The sequence below is a fragment of the Tachypleus tridentatus genome, chromosome 10 (genome assembly GCF_004210375.1).
Source record: "Tachypleus tridentatus isolate NWPU-2018 chromosome 10, ASM421037v1, whole genome shotgun sequence".
In the NCBI taxonomy this organism is placed as follows: domain Eukaryota; kingdom Metazoa; phylum Arthropoda; class Merostomata; order Xiphosura; family Limulidae; genus Tachypleus; species Tachypleus tridentatus.
This window is the reverse complement of record NC_134834.1, coordinates 95,643,403-95,665,541: the sequence shown is the minus strand read 5'-3', so window position 1 is coordinate 95,665,541 and position 22,139 is coordinate 95,643,403. Positions and strand designations below refer to the sequence as shown.

General features: G+C 30.7%; 1 long non-coding RNA gene across 2 annotated transcripts in view; it reads left to right on the top strand.

Moving 5' to 3' along the window:
* Nucleotides 1–20,876, top strand: part of LOC143228150 (uncharacterized) — a 63,994-nt gene extending 43,118 nt beyond the window's left edge. For both annotated transcript variants that reach the window (XR_013015219.1, XR_013015220.1), the window contains exons 2-3: nt 14,470–14,571; nt 20,710–20,876. This is a non-coding gene — a long non-coding RNA (uncharacterized LOC143228150). The remainder of the gene's footprint in view (nt 1–14,469; nt 14,572–20,709) is intronic.
* Nucleotides 20,877–22,139: the final 1,263 nt, after the last annotated feature.

Below are 22,139 nucleotides of genomic sequence, written 5' to 3'. Positions count from 1 at the left end.
AGTACGTTTGGCGCGAACCCGCGACCCTCAGATTACGAAGCGCACGCCTTAACGCGCTAGGCCATGCCAGGCCCCCTCGTATAAATAAATGTTTTTGTTTTGTTTTTCAGTTGTTGGTTGGTCGGTTGGTTTTTATGGCACAAACAACTAGGCTCTCTAAGTTCTAAAAGATACATTGTATGATAAATAGAATATACACCATTATGAATATATTGTTCAAGGAAGGTTCAATACTGTTGTTTCTAGCTTTTCAATGTTATGTGTTTTCTGCCATGGTACATTAAGCCTAATGAGGAACCCTGAAAACGATCGAAAGCTAGCTTCAATTAAAGTTAGATGCGGGATATCAATGTGGCGTAAACAAGTTTTCAAGTGAAATATTTTATTTTATGTATTATTTATCATATACATTAAACAAGGATGCCCCCTCAAGACCATATTATTCTTGTCTGTTGTGAGCTGCTTTAATCTTAACACGTTAACTGCACGAATTAACTGGCAAGGAATGGATAACCCTATGTGAAGCATTGGGAATAATAATTTAGCCAACATCAAGAGTCGTCATAAGTTTATTTACATAACAGAACAATCCATTTTGAAGGAACGTATCTGCAATGGCACAAAGGGAATAGTTATGAATTAAAAATTGTCAAAACATTTATATCGAAAGCACTTTGAACAAGGACAACATTCTCCAATTTGAGAAAGTATAGAATAATTCGTTTCTTAATAATATATTCTTAAAGATTAACAATGTGCACAGACATGTTTCTCAAACTTTTGGAGCGTCACGTATCAGACAACGTAAACGAACTGTGACAAAGGTTAAATGTTGTTTAGTAACAGCATTTAATTTTCCATATTAGTTGTTGTTCGGACTAGAGTTCATTCGAAAAACTTACGTTATGTAAGTAATTTCTCTTACAAATATAATATCATCTACTCAGAAACAATTGGTCGAGCTACTTCAGTGGCACAGCAGCATGCCTACGGATAAAGAATGCTAGAAGCCGGGGTTCGATGCCTGTCGTGGGCAGAGCACCTATAGCCCATTGTGTAATATTGGGCTTAACTTGAAACAAAAAATAAATTTCAGAGTTTACTTTCAACTAGTTCTGAAGTATATGGACTTCCAAAAATAAACATAACATAATTTACCATTGATACGTGTTATATTTTTCATTCACCCATAACCTTAAAAGCGTAAATAACATTTAACTAAAAATGAAATATATGAGTGGAAAAACTTCCTGGTTTGTGAAGAACCAGTAACATTTAACTAAAAATGAGCTTCCTAGTTTGTGAATAACCAGTAAATAACATTTAACTAAAAATGAACTTCCTAGTTTGTGAAGAACCAGTAAATAACATTTAACTAAAAATGAACTTCCTAGTTTGTGAAGAACTAGTAAATAACATTTAACTAAAAATAAACTTCCTAGTTTGTGAAGAACCAATAAATAACATTTAACTAAAAATGAACTTCCTGGTTTGTAAAGAACCAATAAATAACATTTAATTAAAAATGAACTTCTTGGTTTGTAAAGAACCAGTAAATAACATTTAACTAAAAATGAACTTCCTGGTTTGTAAAGAACCAGTAAATAACATTTAACTAAAAATGAACTTCCTGGTTTGTAGAGAACCAGTAAATAACATTTAACTAAAAATGAACTTCCTAGTTTGTGAACAACCAGTAAATAACATTTAACTAAAAATGAACATCCTAGTTTGTGAAGAACCAGTAAATAACATTTAACTAAAAATGAACTTTCTGGTTTGTAAAGAACCAATAAATAATATTTAATTAAAAATGAACTTCCTGGTTTGTAGAGAACCAGCAAATAACATTTAACTAAAAATGAAGTTCCTTGTTTGTAGAGAAACAGTAAATAACATTTAACTAAAAATGAACTTCCTGGTTTGCAAAGAACCAGTAAATAACATTTAATTAAAAACGAACTTCCTGGTTTTTAAAGAACCAGTAAACAACATTTAACTAAGAATAAACTCCTGGTTTGTAAGGAACCAGTAAATGACATTTAACTAAAAATAAATTTTCTGGTTTGTAAAGAACCAGTAAATAACATTTAACTAAAAATGAACTTCCTGGTTTGTAAAGAACCAGTAAATAACATTTAACTAAAAATGAACTTCCTGGTTTGTAGAGAACCAGTAAATAACATTTAACTAAAAATGAACTTCCTGGTTTGTAAAGAACCAGTAAACAACATTTAACTAAAAGTGAACTTCTTGGTTTGTAAAGAACCAGTAAACAACATTTAACTAAATATGAACTTCCTGGTTTGTAAACAACCAGTAAATAACATTTAACTAAAAATGAACTTCCTGGTTTGTAAAGAACCATTAAATAACATTTAACTAAAAATGAAATATATGAGTGGAAAAACTTCCTGGTTTGTGAAGAACCAGTAAACAATATTTAACTAAAAATGAACTTGCTGGTTTGTAAAGAACCAGTAAATAACATTAACTAAAAATGAACTTCCTGGTTTGTAAAGAACCAATAAATAACATTTAATTAAAAATGAACTTCCTGGTTTGTAAAGAACCAGTAAACAACATTTAACTAAAAATGAACTTCCTGGTTTGTAAAGAACCAGTAAACAACATTTAACTAAAAATGAACTTCTTGGTTTGTAAAGAACCAGTAAATAACATTTAACTAAAAATGAACTTCCTGGTTTGTAAAGAACCAGTAAACAACATTTAACTAAAAATGAACTTCTTGGTTTGTAAAGAACCAGTAAATAACATTTAACTAAATATGAACTTCCTGGTTTGTAAAGAACCAGTAAATAACATTTAACTAAAAATGAACTTCCTGGTTTGTAAAGAACCAATAAATAACATTTAATCAAAAATGAACTTCCTCGTTTGTAGTGAACCAGTAACTAACAATTAACTAAGAATGAACTTCCTGGTTTCTAAAGAACCAGTAAACAACATTTAACTAAGAATGAACTTCCTGGTTTGTAAAGAACCAGTAAACAACATTTAACTAAGAATGAACTTCCTGGTTTGTAAAGAACCAGTAAACAACATTTAACTAAGAATAAACTTCCTGGTTTGTAAAGAACCAGTAAATAACATTTAACTAAGAATGAACTTCCTGGTTTGCAGAGAACCAGTAAATAACATTTAACTAAGAATGGACTTCCTGGTTTGTAAAGAACCAGTAAACAACATTTAACTAAGAATAAACTTCCTGGTTTGTAAAGAACCAGTAAATAACATTTAACTAAGAATGAACTTCCTGGTTTGTAAAGAAGCAGTAAACAACATTTAACTAAAAATGAACTTCCTGGTTTGTAGAGAACCAGTAAATAACATTTAACTAAAAATGAACTTCCTGGTTTGTAGAGAACCAGTAAATAACATTTAACTAAGAATGAACTTCCAGGTTTGTAGAGAACCAGTAAATAACATTTAACTAAGAATGAACTTCCTGGTTTGTAAAGAACCAGTAAATAACATTTAACTAAAAATGAACTTCCTGGTTTGTAAAGAACCAATAAATAACATTTAATTAAAAATGAACTTCCTGGTTTGTAGTGAACCAGTAAATAACAATTAACTAAGAATGAACTTCCTGGTTTGTAAAGAACCAATAAACAACATTTAACTAAGAATGAACTTCCTGGTTTGTAAAGAACCAGTAAACAACATTTAACTAAGAATAAACTTCCTGGTTTGTAAAGAACCAGTAAATAACATTTAACTAAGAATGAACTTCCTGGTTTGCAGAGAACCAGTAAATAACATTTAACTAAGAATGAACTTCCTGGTTTGTAAAGAACCAATAAACAACATTTAAGTAAAAATAAATTTTCTGGTTTGTAAAGAACCAGTAAATAACATTTAACTAAAAATGAACTTCCTGGTTTGTAAAAAACCAGTAAATAACATTTAACTAAAAATGAACTTCCTGGTTTGTAGAGAACCAGTAAATAACATTTAACTAAAAATGAACTTCCTGGTTTGTAAAGAACCAGTAAACAACATTTAACTAAATATGAACTTCCTGGTTTGTAAACAACCAGTAAAAAACATTTAACTAAAAATGAACTTCCTGGTTTGTAAAGAACCATTAAATAACATTTAACTAAAAATGAAATATATGAGTGGAAAAACTTCCTGGTTTGTGAAGAACCAGTAAACAACATTTAACTAAAAATGAACTTGCTGGTTTGTAAAGAACCAGTAAATGACATTAACTAAAAATGAACTTCCTGGTTTGTAAAGAACCAATAAATAACATTTAATTAAAAATGAACTTCCTGGTTTGTAAAGAACCAGTAAACAACATTTAACTAAAAATGAACTTCCTGGTTTGTAAAGAACCAGTAAACAACATTTAACTAAAAATGAACTTCTTGGTTTGTAAAGAACCAGTAAATAACATTTAACTAAAAATTAACTTCCTGGTTTGTAAAGAACCAGTAAACAACATTTAACTAAAAATGAACTTCTTGGTTTGTAAAGAACCAGTAAATAACATTTAACTAAATATGAACTTCCTGGTTTGTAAAAAACCGTTAAATAACATTTAACTAAAAATGAACTTCCTGGTTTGTAAAGAACCAATAAATAACATTTAATTAAAAATGAACTTCCTGGTTTGTAGTGAACCAGTAAATAACAATTAACTAAGAATGAACTTCCTGGTTTGTAAAGAACCAGTAAACAACATTTAACTAAGAATGAACTTCCTGGTTTGTAAAGAACCAGTAAATAACATTTAACTAAAAATGAACTTCCTGGTTTGTAGAGAACCAGTAAATAACATTTAACTAAAAATGAACTTCCTGGTTTGTAAAGAACCAGTAAACAACATTTAACTAAATATGAACTTCCTGGTTTGTAAACAACCAGTAAAAAACATTTAACTAAAAATGAACTTCCTGGTTTGTAAAGAACCATTAAATAACATTTAACTAAAAATGAAATATATGAGTGGAAAAACTTCCTGGTTTGTGAAGAACCAGTAAACAACATTTAACTAAAAATGAACTTGCTGGTTTGTAAAGAACCAGTAAATGACATTAACTAAAAATGAACTTCCTGGTTTGTAAAGAACCAATAAATAACATTTAATTAAAAATGAACTTCCTGGTTTGTAAAGAACCAGTAAACAACATTTAACTAAAAATGAACTTCCTGGTTTGTAAAGAACCAGTAAACAACATTTAACTAAAATGAACTTCTTGGTTTGTAAAGAACCAGTAAATAACATTTAACTAAAAATTAACTTCCTGGTTTGTAAAGAACCAGTAAACAACATTTAACTAAAAATGAACTTCTTGGTTTGTAAAGAACCAGTAAATAACATTTAACTAAATATGAACTTCCTGGTTTGTAAAAAACCAGTAAATAACATTTAACTAAAAATGAACTTCCTGGTTTGTAAAGAACCAATAAATAACATTTAATTAAAAATGAACTTCCTGGTTTGTAAAGAACCAGTAAATAACATTTAACTAAGAATGAACTTCCTGGTTTGTAAAGAACCAGTAAACAACATTTAACTAAGAATGAACTTCCTGGTTTGTAAAGAACCAGTAAATAACATTTAACTAAGAATGAACTTCCTGGTTTGTAAAGAACCAGTAAATAACATTTAACTAAAAATGAACTTCCTGGTTTGTAGAGAACCAGTAAATAACATTTAACTAAAAATGAACTTCCTGGTTTGTAGAAAACCAGTAAATAACATTTAACTAAGAATGAACTTCCTGGTTTGTAGAGAACCAGTAAATAACATTTAACTAAGAATGAACTTCCTGGTTTGTAAAGAACCAGTAAATAACATTTAACTAAAAATGAACTTCATGGTTTGTAAAGAACCAATAAATAACATTTAATTAAAAATGAACTTCCTGGTTTGTAAAGAACCAGTAAACAACATTTAACTAAAAATGAACTTCCTGGTTTGTAAAGAACCAGTAAACAACATTTAACTAAAAATGAACTTCTTGGTTTGTAAAGAACCAGTAAATAACATTTAACTAAAAATTAACTTCCTGGTTTGTAAAGAACCAGTAAACAACATTTAACTAAAAATGAACTTCCTGGTTTGTAAAGAACCAGTAAACAACATTTAACTAAATATGAACTTCCTGGTTTGTAAACAACCAGTAAAAAACATTTAACTAAAAATGAACTTCCTGGTTTGTAAAGAACCATTAAATAACATTTAACTAAAAATGAAATATATGAGTGGAAAAACTTCCTGGTTTGTGAAGAACCAGTAAACAACATTTAACTAAAAATGAACTTGCTGGTTTGTAAAGAACCAGTAAATAACATTTAATTAAAAATGAACTTCCTGGTTTGTAAAGAACCAGTAAATAACATTTAACTAAAAATGAACTTCCTGGTTTGTAAAGAACCAATAAATAACATTTAATTAAAAATGAACTTCCTGGTTTGTAAAGAACCAGTAAACAACATTTAACTAAAAATGAACTTCCTGGTTTGTAAAGAACCAGTAAACAACATTTAACTAAAAATGAACTTCTTGGTTTGTAAAGAACCAGTAAATAACATTTAACTAAAAATGAACTTCCTGGTTTGTAAAGAACCAGTAAACAACATTTAACTAAAAATGAACTTCCTGGTTTGTAAAGAACCAGTAAACAACATTTAACTAAAAATGAACTTCCTGGTTTGTAAAGAACCAGTAAAAAACATTTAACTAAAAATGAACTTCCTGGTTTGTAAAGAACCAGTAAATAACATTTAATTAAAATGAAAATAATGAAAACTTCCTGGTTTGTAAAGAACCAGTAAACAACATTTAACTAAAATGAACTTCCTGGTTTGTAAAGAACCAGTAAATACATTAACTAAAAATGAACTTCCTGGTTTGTAAAGAACCAGTAAATAACATTTAATTAAAATGAACTTCCTGGTTTGTAAAGAACCAGTAAACAACATTTAACTAAAATGAACTTCCTGGTTTGTAAAGAACCAGTAAACAACATTTAACTAAAATGAACTTCCTGGTTTGTAAAGAACCAGTAAATAACATTTAACTAAAAATGAACTTCCTGGTTTGTAAAGAACCAGTAAATAACATTTAACTAAAAATGAACTTCCTGGTTTGTAAAGAACCAGTAAATAACATTTAACTAAAAATGAACTTCCTGGTTTGTAAAGAACCAGTAAATAACATTTAACTAAAAATGAACTTCCTGGTTTGTAAAGAACCAATAAATAACATTTAATTAAAAATGAACTTCCTGGTTTGTAGTGAACCAGTAAATAACAATTAACTAAGAATGAACTTCCTGGTTTGTAAAGAACCAGTAAACAACATTTAACTAAGAATGAACTTCCTGGTTTGTAAAGAACCAGTAAATAACATTTAACTAAGAATGAACTTCCTGGTTTGTAAAGAACCAGTAAATAACATTTAACTAAGAATGAACTTCCTGGTTTGTAGAGAACCAGTAAATAACATTTAACTAAGAATGAACTTCCTGGTTTGTAAAGAACCAGTAAATAACATTTAACTAAGAATGAACTTCCTGGTTTGTAAAGAACCAGTAAATAACATTTAACTAAAAATGAACTTCCTGGTTTGTAAAGAACCAGTAAATAACATTTAACTAAAAATGAACTTCCTGGTTTGTAAAGAACCAGTAAACAACATTTAACTAAAAATGAACTTCCTGGTTTGTAAAGAACCAGTAAACAACATTTAACTAAAATGAACTTCTTGGTTTGTAAAGAACCAGTAAATAACATTTAACTAAAAATTAACTTCCTGGTTTGTAAAGAACCAGTAAACAACATTTAACTAAAAAATGAACTTCCTGGTTTGTAAAGAACCAGTAAATAACATTTAACTAAAATGAACTTCCTGGTTTGTAAAGAACCAGTAAATAACATTTAATTAAAATGAACTTCCTGGTTTGTAAAGAACCAGTAAATAACATTAACTAAAAATGAACTTCCTGGTTTGTAAAGAACCAGTAAACAACATTTAACTAAAAATGAACTTCCTGGTTTGTAAAGAACCAGTAAACAACATTTAACTAAAAATGAACTTCTTGGTTTGTAAAGAACCAGTAAACAACATTTAACTAAAATGAACTTCCTGGTTTGTAAAGAACCAGTAAATAACATTTAACTAAAATGAACTTCCTGGTTTGTAAAGAACCAGTAAATAACATTTAACTAAAATGAACTTCCTGGTTTGTAGAGAACCAGTAAATAACATTTAACTAAGAATGAACTTCCTGGTTTGCAAAGAACCAGTAAATAACATTTAACTAAAAATGAACTTCCTGGTTTGTAAAGAACCAATAAATAACATTTAATTAAAAATGAACTTCCTGGTTTGTAGTGAACCAGTAAATAACAATTAACTAAGAATGAACTTCCTGGTTTGTAAAGAACCAGTAAACAACATTTAACTAAGAATGAACTTCCTGGTTTGTAAAGAACCAGTAAACAACATTTAACTAAGAATAAACTTCCTGGTTTGTAAAGAACCAGTAAATAACATTTAACTAAGAATGAACTTCCTGGTTTGTAAAGAACCAGTAAACAACATTTAACTAAAAATGAACTTCCTGGTTTGTAGAGAACCAGTAAATAACATTTAACTAAAAATGAACTTCCTGGTTTGTAGAGAACCAGTAAATAACATTTAACTAAGAATGAACTTCCTGGTTTGTAAAGAACCAGTAAATAACAGTTAACTAAAAATGAACTTCCTGGTTTGTAGAGAACCAGTAAATAACATTTAACTAAGAATGAACTTCCTGGTTTGTAAAGAACCAGTAAACAACATTTAACCAAAAATGAACTTCCTGGTTTGTAAAGAACCAGTTACATTTTGCTGAAATAATTAACGCTGAGTAAACACATTATTTTGATGATTTATAGTTCTAATTACTATCAGATATGGCTTTAAAATATTGACAAAAGACACTGTTCTTCTTGTAAGATGAATCGTTGGAATTGACTTTGTAAGAATATCTGAATAGACTCATCCATAATTAATAAAAGAAAGTAAATCTGACTTTTCTATAGTTTACAAAGGAAATCGAAAGTGAAATATCTATAGCATATTTAGTTGTATTAATACATAGCCGGTAAAGCAACGTGCTTATTACATTCAACTAAAAACATACAAATAAATATATTCATCTAACATAGACCTTTCCATCTTCAATTAAATAACGAATTTAAAGTGTCTTTAAACAATAAATAAAGGTATACCGGATTTTCTAAGGTCACTTCAACTAAACTAAACCTCCACACGTTTCAAAAGTTACTTATGCTGTTTTTAATGGGCCAATTTATACATGCGAAATACAACCTACACATTGAAATGACTTGTTTAAAACTGCTGGAATATAATTTTGGACGATATTTTCATAGTCATATTTACTACTGGGTGTGACAGTTATATCATTAGAACACAGCACATGACTGTGTAGGTTGTTTCTTAGACCACGTTTTCTTTTCAGCACAAATGTTTAGTTGCTGTTTAATGTTTTTGACCGTTAGCTGAAAAGAACAACCTATACGTCCTATATCGTATACAAATTAACATATGTGCTAGGACTGTGTAAATGACTCTGGTATTCGTTAATTATACAACCTTATCAACGCCATGGGTTCTTTCCACAAATGCCAAAGTATGTATTTCGGGTATAATGAATAAAATGTATAAAGTGACCTTTGTGTGGGTCTATGTAATAAAGTTCATCAGACAAAACGCTCGTTATAAAAATGTTATAAATAACATAATAGGTACGGGCCAAACTGTCTGTAATATAAGAGAATTGGCTATAACTGGAAAACCTGCCAACATTATAAGAAATGAAAATAATTAATAAGGAAAGTGAATAGCAAAGTAAAGAACGTTTTTCCATAAGAAAAGTCCTAACGTGAACAGAGTAAAATTTGTAATGGAATCTATGGTTTAGTACAAGTTATTTAAAATGGTCATTTTTTCAGTTATCTTAGGTACTTTATATATTTTAATATAACAGCTTGTAAACCACATTTTCTAAAGTAATGTGTTTTGTTTTTACTCTGAAATCTATATTATAAGATTCTCATTTATACGCAACGTAATAATACAAGTTCAGTGCTGTTGTCCGTATGATGAATATTTGTCGGTGCAAAAGTTCGTATAATATTGTTATATGTTCGTATATTTGTGATTTATTTGTATTTATTTAACATTGTTTAACTTCTGTAGTGCATATTGGTGTATAGAAGACGTATTAGTAACTAGAAATAAGCGACCGTATAATACAGAAATATTAGTTTTTAGTGAATATGATGCTCAGCCTTTCAACTTCGTTAAGAAAAGTATTATTATTTTCCACTGATTTCAACTATTTCATCTCTGTTAAGTATTCTCATATATATACTATTTTTAGTATTTTTTATTTCAATTTCCAATAAAGAAATTGTCTAAACAAAACACTGCGAACTATTCTACGTATGCAACGTTCAAAATCACGCCGGCAACAGTTCGGTAATTAGAGCACTGAGTGCGTATACTGTTCCTGCACAAGCTGGCCCTGTCAGCCATGGGGAGAGTTTGTCATTAAGCCTTCTGAAAAGGGTCAAAATATTGGATCTAATAAAAACTGGATGCAAGACACGAATGTCCCATAAACCCACCTTTATTAAAACGCCTTCCATTTTTCTTGTTACTGCATGGAAACACTAAAAGAAAATAACATTGTTTATCTGCTGTTGTGTATTTTTAACAAGTAAAGTTTTCTCAGTTGTATTTTAATATCCATGCGAGCTTTTTTCACTTTTTATGATTATCTCAGTTAGACTCCGTTATCAACTGATCCAAAATACTTTATAGAAAGTTTTGAAATAAATACACTTGTTTCTTTAGCTAAACTTCACACAAATCTACTCGAGGGATATTTGTATTAGCTGTACCCAATTTAGAAGTGATAAACTAAAGGAAAGTCAACACCACCCACCGCCAACTCTTGGACTACTCTTTACCAACGAAGAATGGCATTGACCGTCACTTCATAACCCTCCCACGGCTGAAAAAGTGAACTTGTTGGTTGAAGAGATTCGAACGAAGATTAACAGTTACACACCCTAATAACCAAGCCATGCCGGGTCGTAAAGAAACTATCATAGCGAAATGTCTATATATTTAAATACGTTTTTAGAAGTACGTTTGAACACGTTTTATTTGTGAATAACGTCTAACGAACCCTTATCACTATTCTAAGGTTTAAACAACGAGTAATTGTACTTATTATATGAATAAAAAAGTATTTCTTACAAAGGCTTGGTTTCTTTCAGAACATATAGTGATAATTATTTTGACTAATTTCTCGTTAAACCAAATATATAATGGTTTATTATATAACTAGCTGTAGTACCTGTGTCTTGGAAGAACATTATGAAAATTCACGATTAATGAAAGGCTATCTTAGGACATTATAAGTTGCTTCACAAAAAGGCCCATAAAACTCCAAAACACAAAATGTGAGAACGTAAATTAACGTGTATTTTCATATGGAGACAAAACGATCTTCGTGCCAAATTTGTATGTATTTCCCCAATGGCCCGTTGAACGTCTATACCAAAAATGTGGCGAAGATCCATCTACAACATGTAAAGTAGTTACACGGACATAAAACAGACAGTACTAATATATTTATATAGATTGTTTTCAGTTAATTACATAACTGTTTGTTTTTTATCTTTGCATCGATGGAAGGTCTTTAGAACTGTATATTAAGCAAAAAGATTTGGAATATCCGTCCTAACAAAGTTACCCAAATTTTAGAAATCACATTGATTTTTACCGTCATAGATGTTTCACATAAATTCTGTTTCTTCCAAATAACATCTAAATAGAAACAGTGAACTTAATTTAAATTCGGTTGATAAGTGCTAGTTATATGTTACACAGTTATATCATTTCCTTTACAAAATACCTTTTTTTTTTTTTACAAATTTTCACATGATGTTCAAGTTGTTTCGTTTGGCGTAAGGCTACACAAAGCGTTGCAAGTTTAAAACTAACAATTAACTTACTGGAAAACATTTCCGCACGAAGACAACTCTTCGTAGGTGAAGATTCATGCAAGCGAAAATTTATGTTTTTCGTGAAAATGTAATTAGGACCCAAAGGAATATCCCGCCTTAAATTTCTTTATATATTTTTCCCGCTGTGTTTACCAACTTTTTTTTTTCAAGCATACTTCTAACTAGAATGTAACATTATCTAAAAGTATAGTACCATTAAATTCACTAGTAAAATATCTGTAAATTAATGTAGTATAAATAATAATTGAATAATGAGACCTTGTCTGATTTAGGATGAAATGTTAAGTAAAACAGATTAGTAAGAAACTAGCACACTGTTAAGTAAAACAGATTAGTAAGAAACATAGCACACTGTTAAGTAAAACAGATTAGTAAGAAACTTAGCACACTGTTAAGTGAAACAGATTAGTAAGAAACTTAGCACACTGTTAAGTAAAACAGATTAGTAAGAAACTTAGCACACTGTTAAGTAAAACAGATTAGTAAGAAACTTAGCACACTGTTAAGTAAAACAGATTAGTAAGAAACTTAGCACACTGTTAAGTAAAACAGATTAGTAAGAAACTTAGCACACTGTTAAGTAAAACAGATTAGTAAGAAACTTAGCACACTGTTAAGTAAAACAGATTAGTAAGAAACTTAGCACACTGTTAAGTAAAACAGATTAGTAAGAAACTTAGCACACTGTTATGTAAAACAGATTAGTAAGAAACTTAGCACACTGTTAAGTAAAACTAAGAAACTTAGCACACTGTTAAGTAAAACAGATTAGTAAGAAACTTAGCACACTGTTAAGTAAAACAGATTAGTAAGAAACTTAGCACACTGTTAAGTAAAACAGATTAGTAAGAAACTTAGCACACTGTTAAGTAAAACAGATTAGCAAGATACTTAGCACACTGTTAAGTAAAACAGATTAGTAAGAAACTTAGCACACTGTTAAGTAAAACAGATGAGTAAAACAGATTAAGTAAACAGATTAGTAAGATACTTAGCACACTGTTAAGTAAAACAGATTAGTAAGAAACTTAGCACACTGTTAAGTAAAACAGATTAGTAAGAAACTTAGCACACTGTTATGTGAAACAGATTGGTTTTGTTCGTTTAGTTTATTTTACGTCTTACACAAAAGTAATAAAGGAATATCTACGCTAGCCGTCCTTAATCTAGCAGTGATAGAACCAAGGGAAGGTAGCTACTCAACAGTACCCACCGCCAACTCTTGGGCTGCTATTTTACCAACGAATAGTGGGATTGACCGGACATATAACTCCCCCACGGCTGAAAGGGCGCACATGTTTGGTGTAACGGGGAATCGAACCCGTTTCAATCTGCAAGTTAATAATACTGAAAATTATGGTTCGATACCCTACAGGAGAAAAGAGCATAGATGGCTCACTGTGTAGCTTTGCATTTAACAAAAAATAAAACCACACAACAAACAGTACTTTTTAAATATAGTACCTGTAAAATTAAACATTACAAGAAAGTAACTCTGTGTTTATTTACTTTTGTATATATCTTATTTCTGTGCTGGGGAAAACTGATCGTTCATACGTATTTTTAGTCACGTTTAGCACATGGTTGAAATTACTGAACGATTGAATAAGTAAACTCATTTGTAATTTATTTTAAGCGATATATGCATTTACTTTGTAGATCTAATTTATCCAGTCCTAGGACTAATACAAATACAAAACCGTTTATAAGTGTTTGCCATTTTTTTAATCGTCAAAATATTAAAAACACCATTAATAAACATCAGTCCACATCCTTGATTTTTGGAAACACAATTCTCATGTTATCACAGAAGGTTAACAAAGATGGTATTTGAACGAAGGGATATTACCCTCTGTCGTGTATTTTAACAGCATTGAAATAATCATGTTTTGGGATTTAAACCAAAGAGAGAGAATGATCAGCAAGTTTAGTAGGAAGTAGATACGCCTCAGGCAGAATGTTTTATATTCATCACTGAAAACAAAATACAACTTCTTCAAACGAAAAACGGAAGACTTTCGAAACGTCGTCCTCTACACTTGTGTCTCCGCAACAGGCAGTTGTCGTCCATTCTACAAACTTTCATCATGAATAATCTGCCTAAACAATCTATTAATATATATTTATATATATATTTATAACTAACGTTTCTTTTTAGAAACTCAGTTTAAATTTTAGCAAGTCGACATTCTAGGTTGTAGTTCCCAAGTTATAAATTCAAAACTGTTTACCAACAAACAATCTCTTTTGATATACACACTTTCTTTCTAAAGGATTTAGTTTCACTTCGTAACGTTTTGAGTTTTTATTCTTAAGAATTTTACAGATTTTTCTTAACTCAAGTTGTCTCCTTTCTTACTATTACACATTTTCCTTTTCTAGACTCTACCAGTGGCACATATAATGTTGAAAATCGAGATTCGATACCCGTGACGGACACAGCACAAATGGTCCAGCGTGTAGCTTTGTGCTTATTACAAGCAGGTAAATAATTTTCAAATATGTTTGCTTCTTCTCACAAAGCTTTAGTCAATAACAAGGAAGATGGTTGGTGTTATTGACTGACTTATGGTTCATTCTTTCTGCCAGTCCTTTAAATATTTTTATGTAAATGTATATTGTATTTCTTACTTTGTTTTGCTTTTGCAGCTTCAAGATATATAACAGATATACTTAGCTCTGTCAAAACAGTGCCTTATAAAAAGTCGAGTTTACATTACATATAACAATTAATATCAGTAAAATATTTTGTATTTATTAGATGGAAGTTTCTGTGGTCAATAAATTTCAAACGAAGTAATCTAGATGTTTCTTCATTGTAACGAATATTGACGTTTAGTGTTAAGAATGCATTAAAATAATTTTCAAAATAAGACGTACTCAGCTACATCTGTTTTAAGAATTGGATGTTTTTCACCCTTTGTTTCTTTATTGAATGTCTCACGTTTATGCTTAAGTCTGAAGGGCGTTTTCGATATCGGGTTTGAAACTAACTAATAATGCTTTACAATCATTTAGGACAAATATTAAGCTGTTTGTTTATTTCTGTTGTTTTTTTATTTATTATTCTACTAATAATGCTCAATGAATGACATCGAATATTAAATTATTTCGTTAATAATTTTATGATTTTATTCATCTTAATAGTCGGGTGATTTGGGCACTTGACTCGCAATCTGAGAATCACGGGTTCGAATCTCTGTCCCATCAAACATACTTGCCCCTTCAACCGTGGTGCATTATAAAGTTCTGGTCAATCCCACTATTCGTTGGTAAAACAGTAGCCCAAGAGTTGGTGGTGGGTGGTTATTACCAGCTGCTTTTCCTCTAGTCTTTCACTGTAAACTAGGGACAGTTTGTGCAAATTGTCCTTATGTCGGTTTGCGCAAACTTCAAACTACAAAGAAATTACGGAAATATTAAATATAAGAAATATTTAGCCAATCAAGATTGAAGGAGCTATTAAGGTAATTGTTGTTAGTATTAACTAGCTTAATTTACTTAGCAATAAAAGGTGAAAATATAATCCTTAAATATGGAAGTGTAGCTATTCAGTTGGTCTATGGAATACCAATCGGATTTCAATACCTTTTCCTGGCTTCACAAAAGCACGAAGTTATAGTGTAAAACTATTATGCTATAACAGCTGTTTCACTAAAACTCTGTTAGATTATTCTGATTTTTGTCTTTAATAACCGTTTGTTTGAGCATTACAAACTAATATCTGTTTGCTTTCATTCAAGGTTTATATATGATGTGACAGCTAATTTTTAAAACCCTGTTACAACTACAACCGCTTGTGAGATTGTTTATTATTTTTTATATGTTCAAATTCGTGGGTGCACATCCATAGAGCCAGATCTGTGATATTGTTTTACGTAAGCTAATGAAAAAGGCGACTGTATATATATATATATATATATATGTGTGTGTGTGTGTGTGTGTGCTAAGTCTTGAAGAATAGTTGAACATAGTGTTCAAAACATTGTAACAGACAGACACACAAGACAGGAATGCTCACAATCAAAACCTTCCCAAAATGTGTATCATTCCAACTAAAGCCACTTCCAAATAAATATATATATGTGTGTGTATGCATACACATACTATTATGGATAACTTGAAATGAATTGTCTGTGTTTGATGGAGTCACTTTGTTTTCCAATAACTCTATTTAAAGAGAAAAAAAAAACAACTTAGATCTCATCCTAATATATTGCGACTGCAAAATGTCCCTAGGGAGTACACAGGCTCTGCATCCTTCTACGCATGCTCATAAAAAGCCCGCATCCTCCAGTCGATACCGATCTGCCAAATGCTGACATAGTACGTAACCTAGATAAACCCTTCGGACAAAGAAACGCCGATCGTACGTGTATGGAAAGAAAATTCCTTCGCAACTTGTGTTGAATTTTGTTATTGATCATAATTAGAAGTATCGGAGAACAGTGACTGCACTTCGATGCAGTGCATTAGATTCTTTCTAAAGAAAAAATAAAAAGAGAATCTAAATAACCAAACTGTTTATGAAACTGATCCAATCTGTCTTTTTCTTCCTAACTATATATATATATATATATTTTTTAGGATTACTGCATTTCACTGAAATAAACCCAAGGATTGTAGGGCCCTAACTGTTATATATTTCTTTCTTTTGTCTTAGTTATTCAGGTGCAAAACGTTTTGGTTTCGGCACAAAGAAAATCTTTAAAATACGATATATTGTTCGCTTTAAGAGCCAAGATGACAGAAGAAACGTTATTCGTAGTTTTTTTTTACCTTAGAACGTCTAATCTTCCTGAAATTTCAATATAAAACATTAATATTTCGTCACGGCTACATTTTGGAATCGCATTGTTTTAAATTTTCCGTGCATTAAAGGAAACTAAAATGGGTGTTGTTAAACAGATTAAAAATGCAGATACTGAAAGCGAAATATGTAATCACTACTATAATAATCAGACAAGTAGTTTGAATATAATGAACGAAAGGATGGACAACACTATTCTGAATATTCAGTGCAACTAGCGACAGTGATGAAACAAATAAATATGTTTCGAGTTCAGTAAAACCTGAGCAGGAAATATAAAAGAATATTTAGGGCAAACAATAAATATTAGTAACAATATGTGCATATAAATATATTTATATACTAAAACAATCTAGGCTATATAAAATCCAGTATGTATCACATCACATCACGCTTTATTTTTCGAAATAGGACGAGTCATAAAAGGCAAAATGCATTTATCCTGATAGAATAACTCGATAACTGTCTGCCCAATACAATTTTAGTGACGGGGTGCAAGTCCGTGAGAGAAGAAGAAATGCCGTGAAACCTTATAAGTGTGGTAAGAGTTGATAATATAAGCCTAATGTAAAACCATTGATGCTGAATCACGTAGCCTAGAGTCAAGTGCATAAGATTTATCACGAAAGTAAAAATATTGGTTCAATTTTAAATTTAAATTGGTTCTGTCATATCACCAATATTTTTACTGAAAACCAAACCTTTTTACTCAATGGAGACTCCCCAGACTGAAGAATAGTACAATAACTATAATTTACAGAGCTCAGTGCCACCTGTACTTTGTTTTCTTCAACATGAAATAGGTTTTATGTATATGAATCTTAACGATCATAGGAATATAATAAAGAAAGTTACAGATCCTTTCTTCACTTTATTGACCAAATATGTCACATATGTTGGTGTAACAGGTGTACTGCCTGGATAGAGATGTCACAGATTGTTCTTTGAGATGACATTTAAAATCTCCTCAATAGGTCATCAGAACTTTACAATACTGTACAGTATTTACTTTTATAACAAAATTTATGTAATGACAGAATCACAAGTTCTGATAATCTCTGTAAATGTCATAGTAACAAGTTTAAATTTCTTATTCTTCTTTTGTGTTACATAATTAGTTAAAAACCAAAACAACAGTGTCAACCAATTGCACTGACGTGATACAGTTTCAAAAGGAGTACTCGCTTTTATAATTATTATTAATAACTAGTACTAAATATTAATTAGTACTAATCATTTAAAAAGCAATTTCAGTACAAATGTTGTTATTACTACTCCTTGAAGTTACCTTTCTTACAGAAACATGCTGTTCTTTTTAGAAAGCTAAAGTACAGGGTGAAACATGAATTGCCAGCCAATAATAGATTGTTTGTTTTCTGTGATTAAGTACAGAGGTACTTTGTCAATCATGGGTATCGAAATCCGGTTTATAACTTTATAAGTCCGCAGACGTACCGTTTTTCATCTGAAGGGATCCAATAATATTGTGTGACTTTTTTCTGTTAGCAAATCCACATTTGACTATCTATTGTATCCATCAAGAGAACACAAACCCTTGATTGTAACGTTATAAATCTGTAGATTTACCGATGTTCCGGCAGAGGACCCCAATAATCGATAAACAATAAATATTACAGTTGGATCCTCATTGTATTTAGGATAGCCTGTTATCGTGAGGTTAAGATATCAGATGTTAAAGAAGTCATAATTATGGATGATTTTAATTTCAGACATTGATTTGGAGATGCTAGAGTCAACCTATGAGGAACAAAGGTTTCTTGAAACTGTTTAAAGATGGATGTCTTCACCAGTTGGTTAAGGAACTTATTAGAAATGCTGCTGTTATAGATTTATTGTTAACTTATAACACAGAAATCGTTGAGAAGGTAGAAATTGATGGAACTTTAGATACAAGTGATCATTGCTGTATTAGGTTTGGTGTATTGTTGTATATGGAAATACAAGTGATCATTGCTGTATTAGGTTTGGTGTATTGTTGTATGGAAATACAAGTGATCATTGCTGTATTAGGTTTGGTGTATTGTTGTATATGGAAATACAAGTGATCATTGCTGTATTAGGTTTGGTGTATTGTTGTATATGGAAATACAAGTGATCATTGCTGTATTAGGTTTGGTGTATTGTTGTATATGGAAATACAAGTGATCATTGCTGTATTAGGTTTGGTGTATTGTTCTATGTGGAAATACAAGTGATCATTGCTGTATTAGGTTTGGTGTATTGTGGTATATGGAAATACAAGTGATCATTGCTGTATTAGGTTTGGTGTATTGTTGTATATGGAAATACAAGTGATCATTGCTGTATTAGGTTTGGTGTATTGTTGTATGGAAATACAAGTGATCATTGCTGTATTAGGTTTGGTGTATTGTTGTATATGGAAATACAAGTGATCATTGGTGTATTAGGTTTGGTGTATTGTTGTATATGGAAATACAAGTGATCATTGCTGTATTAGGTTTGGTGTATTGTTGTATATGGAAATACAAGTGATCATTGCTGCATTAGGTTTGGGTATTGTTGTATGTGGAAATATTGTATTAGGTTTGGTGTATTGTGGTATATGGAAAACAAGTGATCATTGCTGTATTAGGTTTGGTGTATTGTTGTATATGGAAATACAAGTGATCATTGCTGTATTAGGTTTGGTGTATTGTTGTATATGGAAATACAAGTGATCATTGCTGTATTAGGTTTGGTGTATTGTTGTATATGGAAATACAAGTGATCATTGTATTAGGTATTGCTGTATTAGGTTTGGTGTATTGTTGTAGGTTTGCTGTAGGTTTTGTTGTATATGGAAATACAAGTGATCATTGCTGTATTAGGTTTGGTGTATTGTTGTATGTGGAAATACAAGTGATCATTGCTGTATTAGGTTTGGTGTATTGTTGTATATGGAAATACAAGTGATCATTGCTGTATTAGGTTTGGTGTATTGTTGTATATGGAAATACAAGTGATCATTGCTGTATTAGGTTTGGTGTATTGTTGTATATGGAAATACAAGTGATCATTGCTGTATTAGGTTTGGTGTATTGTTGTATATGGAAGTCGGGAATAATCATGTTTTTATTCCAAATTTTCAAAGCGCAGAAGTTGAAGGGACACTACAAGAATTATCTATTGTGAATTGGATTGGGCAGTTTATTTATTTGGAAATATTGAGCAAACGTGGAAAATATTTAAAGAAAATAATTTTTAATATCGAAAACAAATATATTCCTTACAAAATGAAAGGGGTAACTGTAAGTAAATAAAACAGGTTGTTTCACAAAGCGTGTGAAAGAGAAAATTAGAGAAAAGCACCACAAACGTAAGAACTGGTATTATAGAAGATTATTGAAGGTAAAGAAAGTTGGTCAGCTAGGAAAATAGGACATCCAAAATGATGCATGATGAACATTTGATTAAAACATAAATATTAACATTAAAGATTTTTAAGTACATTAGGGTTAAACAAACTGGGTTAAGATAATTGAGAAATGACAAAGGAAAGTTTATATCTGATGACTATGAAATTGTTAGATTATTAAATTCTGCTTTTACTTCGGTTTTGACCAATGAAGGCTAAAGCAGTATTCCTCATCTTGAGGAATTGATAGATGAAAACGAACTTGAACAAGACAATTGCATAAATTTTGAAATTGTTAAACTAAAGCTGGAAAATTTAAATGATAGAGATTATCGGTCAAATAATATTTTCCCAAGCGTTTTAAAGGAAGTAAAGGACAAGATGTGTGAACCATCCTCCACAATTTATAGCACGTGCTTGTGTCTTTTTCTTATAGTAAAGCCACATCAAGCTATCTACTCAGCCCACCGAGGGGAATTGAACCCTTGATTTAAGCGTTGTAATCCGGAGACATACTGCTGTACTAGCGGGGAGTAGTATGTCCTTGAATAAAGTTCAAGTACCAACAGATTGGAAATTGGCTAATGTCATTCCTATCTTTAAGACAGGTAATAGAAGTTGTCTCAGTAATTATAGGCCTATTTTCCGTTTTATTTCCTTTTAATCATTTTGTATGTTGTTTTATGTTCTGCAACTTTAATGTTCTAAGGTTTCTGATTATTCATACTATCTATACCATCCTTTCATTATTATTTATTTACATCTACCTGATAGTTCTTCATAGGAATTCACCACGTTATACACGGTGCGTTGCATATTATATCTCTTTTATTACCTTTATATACGTCCTTACTGTCTTATAATTGTTATTTGTGCTTTGCTTGCTGTTTAATATAGTTTACTATATTTTTGTTCTCATGTTGGGTCTGTCTCAGAGTCCACGTTTTATAGCAATTTGATTTATTGTTGTTGCACGTAACACAGAACAATCTCTGTTAATTGTCATTGTTTCTTTTATCTGTTAAGATGGATTTCCCATCTTCTAAGTTTTTGTGTTTCTTTTAACCAGATTTTAATAGTTTACCTTCTCTGTTTTTTTTGCTCCACAATATTTTCTATTTGTTTCATTTTTTAACAATTATTAGGAACTGTTTTAACCCTCTGTCACTTCTACGTTTTGGACATCCTGTTTCTACTTACTCTCCCCATCTGGTTGCTTGTGGATCTCCATGTGCTTAAAAAGAAACAAACAAATCGAATCTATTTGCCTTCTTTTGATATATTTCGCCAAACCTGTCTGTTTTCATTTATTTTAACTCTTATCTATCCTAGTTCATATATCTTCTATAACTTCTAGTTTTCTGTCAGAAATCTTTGTCTAACCCTTTTTCGTTCATTCTCGTGTGTTTAATCGCTCTAATCGCCATTAAAAACCCTTTTAACTTTATATTTTGAAACTATGGTTTAATCTTTTCTGTTAGAAGTATCTGAAAGTTGTATCCGTTCTCTGTTGTTGACCTGTCAGTTAGTTTTGTTTGTCTTAATTTTTAGTAAGTACATTTTCTCTGTCATCCATTCGTCGGTGAATTACGTTATTATATTCTCATACCAGATATTGTAAAAATATTTATTTGTTTGTTAAATTTCACGTAAAGCTACATGTGGGCTATCTGCTCTACCTGAAGCGATATGTTAGAGAAAAATGTTTACAAAACAAAGGTAGCATTGATCGTGACATTACATAAGCCCCACGGCTGAAAGGGACAGAATCATATTAAGGTATGAGATTCGAGTCCTCTGACATCCGCAAATTACGAGTCGAGTGCCTTAGCCTCCAAGCCATGCCAGGCCTCGAAAATGTTTTAA